The following is a 13,321-nucleotide window of genomic DNA, read 5'->3' as shown; positions in this document are numbered from 1 at the left end:
TCTTCTACCTTTTACAATGTTTGCTTGTGAATTTTACAGATGAGTTGAAGCAATTAGAGGTGAACAATTACTGCTGATCGAGTGTCTGTGCCCCGGGAGCGAGCAGCGTCTCCCGCAGCAGGGATGCTCCCCGTCCGACGAGGGCTGCTGAGGTGCTTCATATTCCTGGGGGAACTGGGGGGAACTGGGGGGCCCCCCCACCCCTGCGCCCAGCACTGGCTGCGGCTCCGGCTGAGCTGGGGCCTCCTGTCCCAGCTGGGCTGCATCGCCTCTGCCCTCCAGCTCTAGCTCCAGCCACCGATACACTCCCTCGGGCTTCACCTTTTTTTTTTTTCTTTCTTTTCCTTTTTTCCTTCTTTTTTCCTTCTTTTTTTCTCCTTTTTTTCCTAGGCGCTACAGGGGCAGAGTGACCCAAAGGCAGCCCCACGCAGTCCATACACAGGCACATAGGCACGCTCCATCCTGACTTGGCGTTTGTCACTCCTTGTACACGCACACGTTTGGCCATGTAATGTCCATTTCCCAGTTTGCCTTCCTATTATATTTTATATTACCTCTGGTGAGCTTGTGCCAGAAGAAAGCAGAAGGAGGAGCTGTTAGAAAGGCTTTTTCACTTTAAGATTCGAGAGCACATTTTTAGCATTAACTTTTTAGGCTCTGGTCATAAAACGCTGGAGTGCGCGTACAGTTTTGTGGGTAAACGTGCAGCGTTTCCAGAGGGCCAAATGAACAACAATCTCTTGCTGACAGCGCCCACCTCACAGCATGCTACTTGAAAGACAACCAGTTCTTAATTTGCAAATCTCAGCAACAATAAGCTATAAAAATATGGAATTATGAACAGCACGATACTGCGCAAAATAAATAACAAGTCTCCAGTGAATGAAAGAAATTATTGGCAGCAGTACAGCCACCATTACCAAATCTCAGAAATGTAAACACTAAAAAAAGAGAAAGTTACAAGCGCCATAACTTTCCTTCCAAAAACGTCAAAACGCGGGTGCGTGTCTGCGCCGCAGAGGTAGATGCTGATGTTTCAGCCTAGCGTGTCGTTTCGGTTGCAGATCGCCAACGCCGACGCAAAGACAGTAAGTTGCTTTGACCAATGCACGTGATTCCACTTCTCATCTTTCCTACCTATGCCAGCTCTTATTAAACATAAAATATTTGAATTTGCTGTTTCAATTAATCGATATAGTTTCCTTTTCCTATCACTGTTCCATAAATGCTCTGCATTGAGAGAATGTATCGGGTTTCGGTGTAAAGCACATTTCAACTTGGAAAATGTATTTTGCATTTACTAATAATCTTTATGGTTTCTTTAGTTAAACCAGCTGCTATATAAAAAAGAAATTATATCTCAGTCAGCTGGCTCATTCTGTGTTACATGCGCTCAGGGCTGAATTGTAGAAGTCGAAAATTAAAAAAAAGTAATCTGTCGTAGTTTCTGAGAAAGTTATTTAAACCCTGTTTAATCAACTATCTCGCATGAGCGAAATACATAATGCTGTGCTGGAAATAGCAGGCTGCCTCCCATTCATTTCCTATACGTAAGGAATTTGATTGGAAAGAATGATTTCTAATTGAAGCTTTGTGTCTGGTTGTGATTCTTCTTTCAATACTGTCAAGGCAATTAAATCAGCTAAAGATAATCTTTAACGTTCACCTGATACAGTTAATTAAGTGGTGAAAAATGAAACACTGATTAAATGAATCAAATCCTATGCTGCAGGTAGCAAAGTTTAAATTGGAAAGAAGAATCCACAATCAGTTGTTGCTTTGCTATTTTAGGTATTTTACTTTAAAGAAGGATAGCTTTCTTAACCTAACTTCACCCATTAAAATATTTCATAACGGCGTGTATTATCCGCAGACTAAAGCAAACTTTGATTTAAGAAACACCTAATAACTCATCAGCGTAACTGAAAACAAAATGCTTCACTGCGTCCTTCTTCTGCCTATCCCAGCCTTTTTTCCAACACACGAGGACAAATAACGTTTCAGCCCAACAAAGAGTGGATTTAAGTGCAACAAATGAAAAGAAAAAGGAAACCACTGAAGACCCTGGTTCAGCACGCAAGTATTACGAGTTCCAGCAAAGCGTATGGGAAGGCATAATAATATTCATGCACGTGTGCATTCAAATCCAAAGCCCCACACATGAGACGACATTGGTAGCATTATCAGTTTTTATGTCTTCCCCTCCACTCTCTCCCCTAATTTCACATTACAGCTTCTGATCAACTCAAGGGTTTAACGCAGCAATCCAAGTGGACTGGAACAGGACCCCAAAAATGCTGCTAATTCAAAATCAGCAAATTCTGGCTTTGTATCCCTAAGAAAGCAGTCCCAATTTTTATCAGGTATAAGATTTAAAAAAAAAAAAAAAAGATTATTTATGAATTGAAAAACAGTGTGGAAAAATAGAAAATTCATATCATCTATAGCCCATAATCAAAATTATTCTATTCTGCATTTCACATCTGTGCTTTATCTTTTGCCACAACAGCAAACAGGCCAAAATCTGTTGTGAATTGCTGTTATATGTTTTTTTTCCATTGACACCTTAAAGTTCCTTAAAAAATTAAGTCCAGAAAGTGAACACCACATACCTGATCACTTATCTGACATGCAACAAGGTTGTGCTGATTGTAGCATCCAGCAAACTTGATATATTTGAGCCAGTTTCCTACATCTGGTTGACTGGCATCTATGCAGAACTTCACATTGCAAAACTCATCCAAGATCTAAAAAGAAGAATACGAAAGAGTAAATCTTTCTGTCGCTGCCTGGGCATACTAATCCAAAGATAAATCACAGGTTTCCAGATAAACAAATGGATAATAATAATAATAATAATAATGTAGCCATGTTTATTCAGAAATATGCTCCTCTGGTAAGATTTTTTTTTAAAGAACGGTCAGAATACGTACATACTCATAAAAGGACAGTAAATGTACTGAAAAACGTCTTGACAAACATTTACATGTAATCGAGAGGTTGCCTAATTATCGCTAAGAAACACTATGTTTATTTAAGAGGGATCTGATTTTTTTGGCGTACATCAGTGACTATTTACATTTTAAATTATTATTTTAATTAAACATGATTCTGGCGGGGAATATAACAAAAGTTATTAAAATAGGTGGTGTTGGCTTCACTCGAGGGTTGTGTTTTGTTTCAGGATTCACGTTGCTTGCAGCACCCATTTAGTCTTTTCATATTTGTTGCTCTGAACCAAACTTTACTTGGTAGGCAGAGTTATTTATCTTGTTTTAATATTACGCTTCCCAAAGAGCCCTTCTGTGCAACACTTAAATCACTCCCTTAATTGAAGCAAATAATAGAACGCCCTATGCCAAACTAAAGAAAATAAATGAAAAACAATGTAAACACTCGTGCAAAACATGGCAGTGTTCAATACATACCAATAAACGGTTCCAATTATGCAGACAATAAACAAATATAATAAGATTGCTTGCGGACAGGGTAAAGAGGATGTTCTATTCTAATATTATGACAAATTACTAATCATTACATATGACTGAATATCATTATTTCTTTGCAAGCTTTACCACCGGCCTAACCTAAACTTTCCACAGCATCCCAGGCAGCTCACTGCTACATTGCTAACTTCTCCGGCTGGGCACCGGCAGCGAACCCCCCCATTTTATTAGGAAAAAAACCCAAACACTTAAAACACACGCCCCAAACGAAAAGAAAAGGGAGAGGGCGGTTGTTTCCCCGACGGGAAACGTTTGTATTCCCGTCCAGCCCCAGAGCTCTTCTGGCCTCCGAGCTGAATGGCCGGGAACCCCGGCATTGTCTGCCACTTAGTTAATGAAAACCCACGGAAGTTTCCTATCAAGGGCTCACAATATAGCCCGAGCCCGCTCGCGCCCATTAATTAAAGGAGCCCCGCGGAGAGCTGCTCTCCCCGCGGGGGCGGCCGGGCCCCGGGGCAGCCCAGGTACGGCGGGCGCTGCCCGGGTCACCGCCCCCAGCGCCGGCCACGGCCCCGCCGCCCCCCCCCCGGGCGCCAGGATCGGGCCCGTCCGTGGTTTGGGGGGGGGGGGTGGGGGGGCTGCGAACGCGTTCCTGCCCGCCCGGGGCCGCGGAGCGCTGCGCCGGGACAGCCGGGTTTCCCCCCTCCTCCCGAGCAGCCTCCCCCCCCGGCAAAGAAGGGGGAAAAAAGGAACCCCAAACCCCCAGGCACCCCAAATCCCGGCGGGGCCCAGCGGAGCCGCCTGCGCTCCGCGGCCGCGCAAGGCGACTTCCATCCCCCGCGGGCGCGCCCGCTGCCCCGCCGCCCGCACCTCCGATTATTTTCTGGAAGGGGGGCATTTAATGTTCCCTTTCAAAGCAACCCCCGCTCTGCCCCGGGGAGGGGGAAGGGGGGGCTCACCCCCCACCCCCCGGGCCGGCGGAGGAGGGTCTGCCCCGGGGCCGGCGGCGCGGCGGGCACCGACGGGGCAGCGCGGCCGCGTCCCGCGGGGCCGTGGGCAGCGCCGCCGCCGCGCTCGCCGCTCTTACCTTGTGTCGCCGGGAGCCTGCGGGGGCAGGGAGGGGGGGGAGAGGGAAAAATATCCTTCAGGCGGCTGGAAGCAACATCTTGGCGTCAAGCGCGGGCGGAGGCCGCGGCCGTCGGGGTCCGGGGCTGCGGCGGGCGCTGCGCGGGCGCGGTGCGCTCCACCATTTGTCGGGGGGCGGCGGGGGCCCGGGGAGGCCGGAGGCGGCGGGCGGCCCCGGAGGGCTCAGCGGCGGCGGGGCTCGGCGGGTTTCTGCCGGCTCGCCATCACCTTCCCCTTTCGGCCCCTCCTGGTCTTACCGGCTGGCTTGGGGGGGGTGTGTGCGGAGAGAGTTACCGGGAAAAGGGGGGTGGAAAGGGGGGAAAAAACCCCAAACGCGCAACCCCAAAACCACACGGCCCTCTCTAAGGGGGGGGAAAAAAAAAAAAGAAAAACAACAACAACAACAACAACAAAAAACCCGCCGCACACCGCTCAACAAAACAAACTTCTTTCACTTCTCCGCCGGGGATGGGAGAAAAGTGTGCGTGCGTGGGCGGGCGGCTCTCCCCCTCCCCACCCCCGCACTCTGCCCGCGGCGTTCTCCCCCGCCGCACCCCCGGGCAGCGCCCGGCCCGGCCCGGCCCTGCCCGCCCCCCCTCCCCGCCCACCCCGTCGGGTCCTGCCAGCCCGCCGCTCCCCTTTCGGGCACTGTCTCTTTAAAGCGGGACAGCCCCGGCCGCGCCGGCGGCCGCCCCCCCTCCCCACCACCGCCCCCCCCCTCCCCGTCCCGGGCGGCGGCGGCGGCGCTCCCGGCGCGCTTAAAGCGACAGCGGCCCCGCGGCCGGGGGTCACCGCCAGGTCGCGGAGGAGCGGCCCCGCCGCGGGGGCTCAGCGGCGGCCCGCGGGGACGGCCCCCCCCGCCCCCGGCCGCATCCCCCGCCCGGGGCCGGCGGGGGGCTGCCGCGGCGGTGCGCGGTGCCTCGGGCCCTCGCCGCTCGCCTCTATTTATACGCCGGCAGTCCCCGCCGCCGCCCGGCCGCTCGCCCCCCGCTCCCCGCAGCCGGGAGCGCCGTCGCGGCGGCCCCGCAGCGGGACTGCGGCGGGCGGGGAGCCGCGCCGCGCTCGCCCCGACGGCTTCTCCCGGCGCTCCCGGAGCCAGCGCGCCCGGCTCGTTATCCTCGTCATCGCCGTCACAGTGGTTATTAATAATAATTTTTAATGAAACGCAACTTTTGTTTTTCTCCCCCCCCCCCCCCCCCCGGCCAATTTCCCGACGACCCCGTTTGGTGCCGCGGAACCACCGCCCCGTTTGCCGGCGCTTCCTAAACGGTTTTTATTTTTATTTTTTTTTTATTTATTTATTCGGTAACGAATCCCATGAATGGAGCCGGCGGGAGGCTGGGCTCAGCCTGGCGGCGGGGGCGGCGGCCGGGCCCGCTCCCACCCGCGGGGCAGCCGCAGCCCCCGCCGGCTCCGGGGCTCTCCCGGCATCGCCGAACGGCCCCGAAACCCCACCGCGACGCAAAGCCGCAAACCGGCCCGCAAAGTTTGGCACCGTCCGGGCTAACTACGGCAAGACACGCGTCTATCTGTGTGTTGGGGGGAAGAGAGCGGGGGGGGGAGAGGGCTGAACTGTATCTTTTATTGCACCATCCAAAAGTGCCACCCACTTTTTTTTTTTTTTCCCAAGTGCAAATATATTTCTCAGACTAAAAGGCGATTTTTCTTTCCCGGGGGGCCGGGGAGGGGGCCGGGGAAGGAGGGCAGGGGGAGGGCGAGAAGCCGGGTGACAAGAGATGATGATTAATTCGTCTCAGCGGCCTGTTATCTGTGACATTGAACTGTTATTTCAGATAATAGCTATTGTTCGAGGCGGGGAGGGGGGAGAGAAGGGGTAAAAAAAAAAAAAAAAACCAACCCTGCACGCAGTGGTGGTAGGTAGGACAGGAAAAAAAAATCAAAAAATAAAAATCCTTTGTCAATAACCTCAAAAAACCTGGTGGGAGATTCCCATAGCAGCCGGGCCTGAGAACCGCGCCGCCCGCCCGGTTTGCCGGACCATTGATTTCCTGCCCTCCCTCCGCTCGCCCATTGTTGGAGCTTTTTTTTTTCTTATTATTATTTTTTTTTTCTCTCCCTCTCTTTTTTTTTTTTTTTTTTTTTTAATTTAGCCATAAATTGGACCGGCTCGAGCTATGAGCTGTTCTATTTTCTTCCTGTCAGGATGAGGGATTTGTTTTATGATGCATTGTGTATTAAATACAAGTAATCTGGGAAACTGATTGCTCGAGCCCACAGGCCTGATCAGCGGCCCCGATAGGAGCCGGAGCCCCCCCCCCCCCCGCCCCGCTTGGCCACAAAAGGAGGAAACGCCGGTGGATAAACAAAAGGGCCTCCCGGTACCGGCGAAGCGGGGCCGACCGGCACCGGGGCTCCGCCGCCGCCAAGGCGCCGCCCGCGGCCGCTAGGTGGCGCTGGCCGCCGGGACACGGGCCGGGGCCGCCGCGGGACGCGGGGCCGGAGGAAGGGCCGGCGGTGCGCAGCTGCGGGCCCGCCGCTGCCCGTTTTGCGGGGGGAAACCGCCCCCCCCCCCCCCCCCAACTTTTTTGGTAGTTCCACTTCATGCACCGCTCCCGGCGGCTCGGCTCTGCCCCAGCCGGGCGGAAGGGAGCGGGGCCCGAGGAGGAGGAGGAGGAGGAAGAGGAGGAGGAAGGCACATGCCCCCGAGCCGGAGGGGTTCGCGGCGGGAGGCGCTGGGGGGGCGAGCCGCGCCGAGCCGAGCCGCGCCGAGCCGAGCCGAGCCGCGGGTCATGCAAGGGGACGCTGGAGCCACACACACTTATTTTTTCTTTCTGCCAAGCCAGAACCTCTTAAAGCCGCCCAGAGCCTCTCCGTCCCCCCTTGGACGGGTCGGTGGGCGCTTCGGGAGGCCCAAATATTTCCACAGGGTCCCTTTTGCAATTGTTTATTTAAAATAAGTTGCTATATTAGTGGAGGCAGTAAGGAGTTAGTCCTCGAGTCTGCTAGTAATTCCCACCAGGCTGTAAACTGATGCCTCTTTTAAGCCTTTAACTTCATGGTCGTCCCAGAAGTAAAAGTTCTCATAATGGAGACCCTATGGGCATCGTGCATTCCAGCACATCATTAAGGCAAAGCAAAGCAGCTCAGCCAAAGCCAGATGAAATAACTGCACTGTCCACTTTTAATGGGCTTCCTGTGGCCAAACACTGCAGAGGACAATGGTGAGAAATCAGACGAGTCGCTGGCGATTGTTTAAAACACCGTGAATGTTCATATTAGGCTTAATATTATCCTTACGTTTATAGAGCAAGCCACTTCATAACCACATTTTTAAGTGGGGTTTAATGTTATATTTCTCAAGGTGACTAAACACAACATTGAGCATCCTGACTAACACTGCGGTGAGTGTTTAAAACACTGGGCGAGTATATCAAGCCGGGGGGGCAGGGGAGGGAAAGGAAAAGCAAAGCAAAGCAAACACGCGGAAAACAACAGCCCTCCGACATACCCAAACGCTCTGGGACATACCCGGGAAAACAGCGACGAGCAGGAAAGGCGACACAATTTCTGCGTGTTAATTCCTCCCGCTCTGCGTTGTGGATACCGACTTAATATAAAATCAAACAAAACCACGAGTGTTGCTGCTTATTTCAGAGGGAAGAGCCGGACCTCTCCCAACCCTCGCGCGAAGGAGCGGCGGTGGTGGCGGGCATCACGGTGCTGCCGTGGCCCCCCGCACCGGTCCCCCGTCCCGGCCACCCCTCCTGCCCTCACACGCTGCCGGGCTCGTCCCTCCCGGCCAAAAGGCAGTTTTCAAGTGAGGGAGAGGAGGAGGAAATTAAAGGTAAAAAAATGTAAATAAAAAATTTCCCTTGGTCTGGAAATGGGCCCAACTGAAAGCATGTTAATCTCCACCTCAGTAATTTGGTTCTTCTGGAGAAGACAGAAGCCCTGCTGCTGTGCCCTGCACTTCATAAATCACGTCTTTATGTGGACAAGGTCAGGGCACCTAACAGCTCAGACATGGGCCTTTGCAGTGGCTCGGAGGGCTCCGGCATGTTTATTCTCTCGCACAGATCTCCGAGGAGCAGTCCAGCACGCTTCTAATTACTTCTGATTATTTTCATTTGCTCGGGTCAGGCTAGCTTTGCCGGCACTGCTGGAGGGTGGGTTTCCTCCCCCCAGCCCGGCTACGGGACACGGGGGGATCAGTGCTCTGCTGCAGCCGGCACCCCCTTCCCCAGGGCAGCGCGGGGCTCTGGGGACCCCCGGGGCTCACCCCGCCGGCGGAAGGAGGTCCCCTTTCGGCAACTGTGGGGCGCGAAGCCCGAAGCCTCCAGCTGCGGTGGGGCACCCAGCCGGGCTGTCCCCCCAACAGCCAGGCAGCGAGGGGCACTTACCAGTCTGAAACGAGGAGTATGCAGAAAAGACACAGAACCCCCCGATGAAAATACTGACTGCCTTCAGGGGAAAAAAATAAACCACCCCATATCCTCGCAAAAAAATTAGAGTGGTGCATGCGCAGGTGATAAAAAAGCTGAAGGACCTCTGCGACTCCCCTGGGGCCAGCGCTGTGTTTGGGGAGCTGCAGAGCACAGGCAGCCCCCAGCCGTGCCCAGAGGCAGCGCGTGGTTAGGTCTGCTCTTCTCCTACCGCTGCGTGACCCCCCCCAGCACGGCACTTTATGGCTGGGATAAATAAATACACACAGCGAGCGTGCGGCACCCACGCGGAGCAGATGCACGGTGGGCGCACTCGCGCGATGCCGCCGCGCTGGTAGGGCCCGGGTGTGGGTGAAGCCATCCCTGCGCTCCCACGGGTGCTACTCCCCGCTCACACCCCCTCTCACAGTCTGGAGCAGCCGCGATGCTGCTACTGGCAGAAGACAAACAGCTACCCAAGTACTGAGCAGAAAGGATCCGCTTTTTCTCCCCTATTAAAATCCGTGCTCTAAAATAATACGTTCCTTCTTACCCGGATCTGAGCTTGACAGTACAACTCCTCTTTCTCACCTCCCACCATCCTAGCGTGAGCAGGGTCCCAGCAGACCCACTGCCCTCATGTCCTGCCCCACTCTCACGCATGCAAACCCGCTGGTGTGCCCAGCACCGGGGCGGGCACCGCCACGTCCGGGCACCCGCATGTGCCGGTGGCTCCATCGCATCCCGGGTCTCCCCGCAGGTGTGGGTGCCGTAACGGCTGATTGACGAGGGGAAACTTCCTGAGCAGGGGCTGCCTGGTGGGAAGGAGTTTTTTGGCAGGCACCGAGCCGTCCCGCTGGGGTTCGAGTCTGAATCTTTGTGCATCTCGGGTGTTACTGCGTACCAAGAGAAGAAGGGAGATCGCAGCAGATTTACTTCTCCATCAGTCAGGAAGATGTAAAAATGGGCCAGTGACTAGTATCCAGCTGCCTGGATGAATTTGCTCCTGCCTTGGGGGGAAAGCATGGAAACCCTGCAGAAACTGCCCTTCCTCATGGCAGGAAGAGATGTTATAACTCCTTATTGCAAACAAACCATGGTCCTTACAGCCAAACCCAAAATTTGATGCTGAGGGATGCGGTGCTGCTTGTCCAGCCCCCGCTGTGAGCACACTCCTTGCAACGGGAGAAAATCTCGTTTGCCTCCTCCAAATCTTCCCCCAGGTTTCCCTGCCAAGGCGCGTGCTCTGGCGCTGGATGCAGAGGACTGTCGCTGTTTTCCTTCATAGTGTTCATTACTTCCATTACAGAAGAGTCTGGAAGCCTCCAAATCCAGCCCGGGCCCTTCTCGCGCTCAGGGTTACTGCACCCGCAGGGCGAGACAGTCCCCGCCGGGCGAGTTTGGCACGCGTCTGTGCTAAGAGAAAAGTCAGGGGAGAAACCCGTGTTAGCTAGCTCGTTTTAACACCTACTAGAGACAGGGCAATTTAAGGCAGCGGCTGATTGATGTGGGTGCTGGCCTCCTGTCCACCCAGAAGCTGTGTGTTTTCCTGTGCTTTACCTTTCCCATGTTTTGAAAGAAAGCCAAAATTCTAGAGAATCTGGGAAACTCCACTGGCGCTGCCCTTATTCTGCATCTCTCCCCATGTGCTGGGCAGCCTGGAAGGGCTCTTTTCTCTCTTAACCACCCAAAGAGTGAAAGACTTTGAGCATAGCACTCTAAAGCCTACCAGCATGACCGAAAAAAGTTTTATGTGGGGCTTTTTTTAGCGCTGCCTCGTTTATTCTTGCTGAAATACAACTGAATAAATCTATACCAGGTTTGTGCCCACTCCTGCTTCCCACAATTTGCTCATCCAGAGATCGAGCAGTGGGACCCCGCAGACGGAGGCTGTACGTGGGGTGGCCGGAGGCTCCCACCTGATGTAACCACTGTTTCTCTGCCTGGAAACACAACTGTTTTGCAGAAACTGCTCTAAAAATGGAAGAACTCTAAAAAACACTCCCCGGGAAGGCACCATCCCTGGGCGATACAAAGCACGGTAAAAGGATTTTGCAGACTTCCTTTGTATGTATGTGTATAAGAATTCAACAGGGATCCATTAACTCCTCACTTCTCCCAAATTTTTAATTTTCAAGCCTTCTCATTTGCCAAATAGTCTGAGGGCCTGCTTTGGAAGAGCTTTTCCAGCCCCAGAGGCCGCCGTGGCATCAGAAGAGCCGTGCAGGAAGGGTGCGTGGCAGTGAGCCCTGGGGTACCATGCAGGTCTCAGCACTATCCAGAGTCTGGCAACAGAATTTGCAAAGCAAAAGGGTGGAAAAGAAAACAACCAAAGCAGAGAAAATGCCAGGCTGAAGGGATCGGAAGGGTTAAACAACAGAACTTTACAGTACAAGAATTAATGTGATGCATAACAGGTAATTCTATTTTAATAATCAATTTTAGGAGTGACTGGCTATTTTCAAAGCATTCCTATTGTAGCCAGAGTTTTAACTAGGCGTACAAGAGTGGACATAAACACCTGCGGACTTTATAAGAGTAAGAAGCAATTTATCACCCAATAAAAAGTCAAACACTCATTTTAAAATTTTCAGGTTTGCATTTGCTGTTTTAAATGTACACGTGTGGATGGTTCTAGGGGAGGTTCAGAAGAGGCGGATACACGTCCTACACGCGGAACCACACGTGCAGACAGCCAACGTAACCCGCTCCTGCAGCGGCGAAGCAAAACCTGCCTGAAAGCATCGGCGTTACAGTTTCATCCCACCTACGTTTTGTATTAAACCCCTTGTGATCATCGACCTGAGTTGTCTAAAACCTGAACTAAACGGGCATTAAGTCAGCTGGCCTATGAAATTACTGCTATTCGATTTTCAGATAAACCACAAAAATTGATGAACTAACATTGTTCCAGCTGAATTAACTCATCATCCCTGGGAAGAGAAGGTTGCGGAGGAAAGCAAGGGCTCTAATAGCAACGATTAATCCTCTTTGGGTTGCAAGGCGCTTGCCTACGAGCGGAGAGATACCCTGCTAAAGGCAGGCTAAGGATCCACACCGCCTCAGAAACATTGCTGCCCTGCCAAGCCCGGACAGTAGCGTTAGATATTATTTACATGGGGATAGGAGAGGGAGAATTCTTTGTTACAGGCTTGTTAGGAAACTATAAATAGGTTAAAATCCCCGTCAACATTTTGAGTCATCCTTGGTAGGTAAGTCCGAGGACTGGAGTTCAGGAATTCTAATTTATTCAGGCGGTGGAGCAACACGCAAGGTTGATCCTTATCCTGTGCTCCGGCAATCTCCCCGGGATTAAGTCGTAAAGTATTTGGGCCACAGGTGCCACGTGAGTGGGCCAGGTTCCCCACCATCGGCGGGCAGAGCCGGCTGTGTGCACCCACCCTGGGTGGGGAAAGCAGGGTCCTGACCAGTAAATGCTTAACTAAGCCTGTGCCTGCACTGCAGCCCGCCTGGGCGTGCATTTGAAGTGCTTCTCCACATAAATTAGTCACACATGGGTAAAGGTGCCTGATTAATTTTGAAAAATCTTACTCCGAGAGCTACCTCGTTTGCACTACAGAGATTTTGCACAACGAGGAGATTTTGCTCACCGGGAAAATCTCTAGGGGAGGGGGGGGGTCAGAGTATATTTGATACAGGTGTCAAAATAAACCTGTCCTATAACCAAAAAAATGTGTGTTGATCACAATGGGTTATTAATGAAATAGCTGTGAACATCAGCATATCCTTGTGGCAGATTTCTTTCATAAATGAGTTGAACATTTTCCAATTTCAAGAAAATGCTGCTACCTATAAACTTGGAAATTAAGGGCTTTTTCCCCTAAGACTCAGATCCCTCGGGGCACTTGTGTTCTGGCATGCATCCCTTATTTGCTGAAGAAATTTCAAACTTGGTAATTTAGCACCATACTGATAAAACAAGGGGGGGAAAAAAAAGCAAGCAGTTGGGCATGTGTGCATGTGAAGGAGGAGGGAGGTAAGTGGTACAGCTTCAGGCATTTCTTTCCTGTGGCTTTTTTATCCACAAGTCATGCTGCAGATTTTGTGTGAGATTCATAGGAAAACATTCCCAAGATACAACATATAAGATGCATATCAATCCATAAACTGAGTTTTGCAGATGCAAAATGACCTGCAGAATTTGAAGGAGGACGGAGACTGTTTTATAACCATTTTTCCATATAACTTATTTAAGCCTAAGATGATGGGCTAAATTTGCCACTAGCAGAATTATGAGTATTAGTATTATTAGTATTACAGCAGCACCTAGAGGCCCCAATTGAAACTGGGACCCTTCATGGGTAGAAAAATAATAAACACAAGTCTCTGCCCTGAAAAGCTTACAGC

The 13,321-nt window shown here is 52.0% G+C and overlaps 1 protein-coding gene across 5 annotated transcripts in view; it reads right to left on the bottom strand.

Moving 5' to 3' along the window:
- MECOM (MDS1 and EVI1 complex locus) overlaps positions 1–13,321 on the bottom strand; it is a 194,639-nt gene that overhangs the window by 46,371 nt on the left and 134,947 nt on the right. For all 5 annotated transcript variants that reach the window (XM_059822423.1, XM_059822425.1, XM_059822424.1 and 2 more), the window contains exon 2: positions 2,613–2,747. The gene's annotated coding sequence lies outside the window, so the exon portion shown is untranslated. The remainder of the gene's footprint in view (positions 1–2,612; positions 2,748–13,321) is intronic.

Source organism: Gavia stellata, chromosome 11, assembly GCF_030936135.1.
Source record: "Gavia stellata isolate bGavSte3 chromosome 11, bGavSte3.hap2, whole genome shotgun sequence".
Classification (NCBI taxonomy): Eukaryota; Metazoa; Chordata; class Aves; order Gaviiformes; family Gaviidae; genus Gavia; species Gavia stellata.
This window is presented reverse-complemented; position numbering and strand designations above follow the sequence as displayed.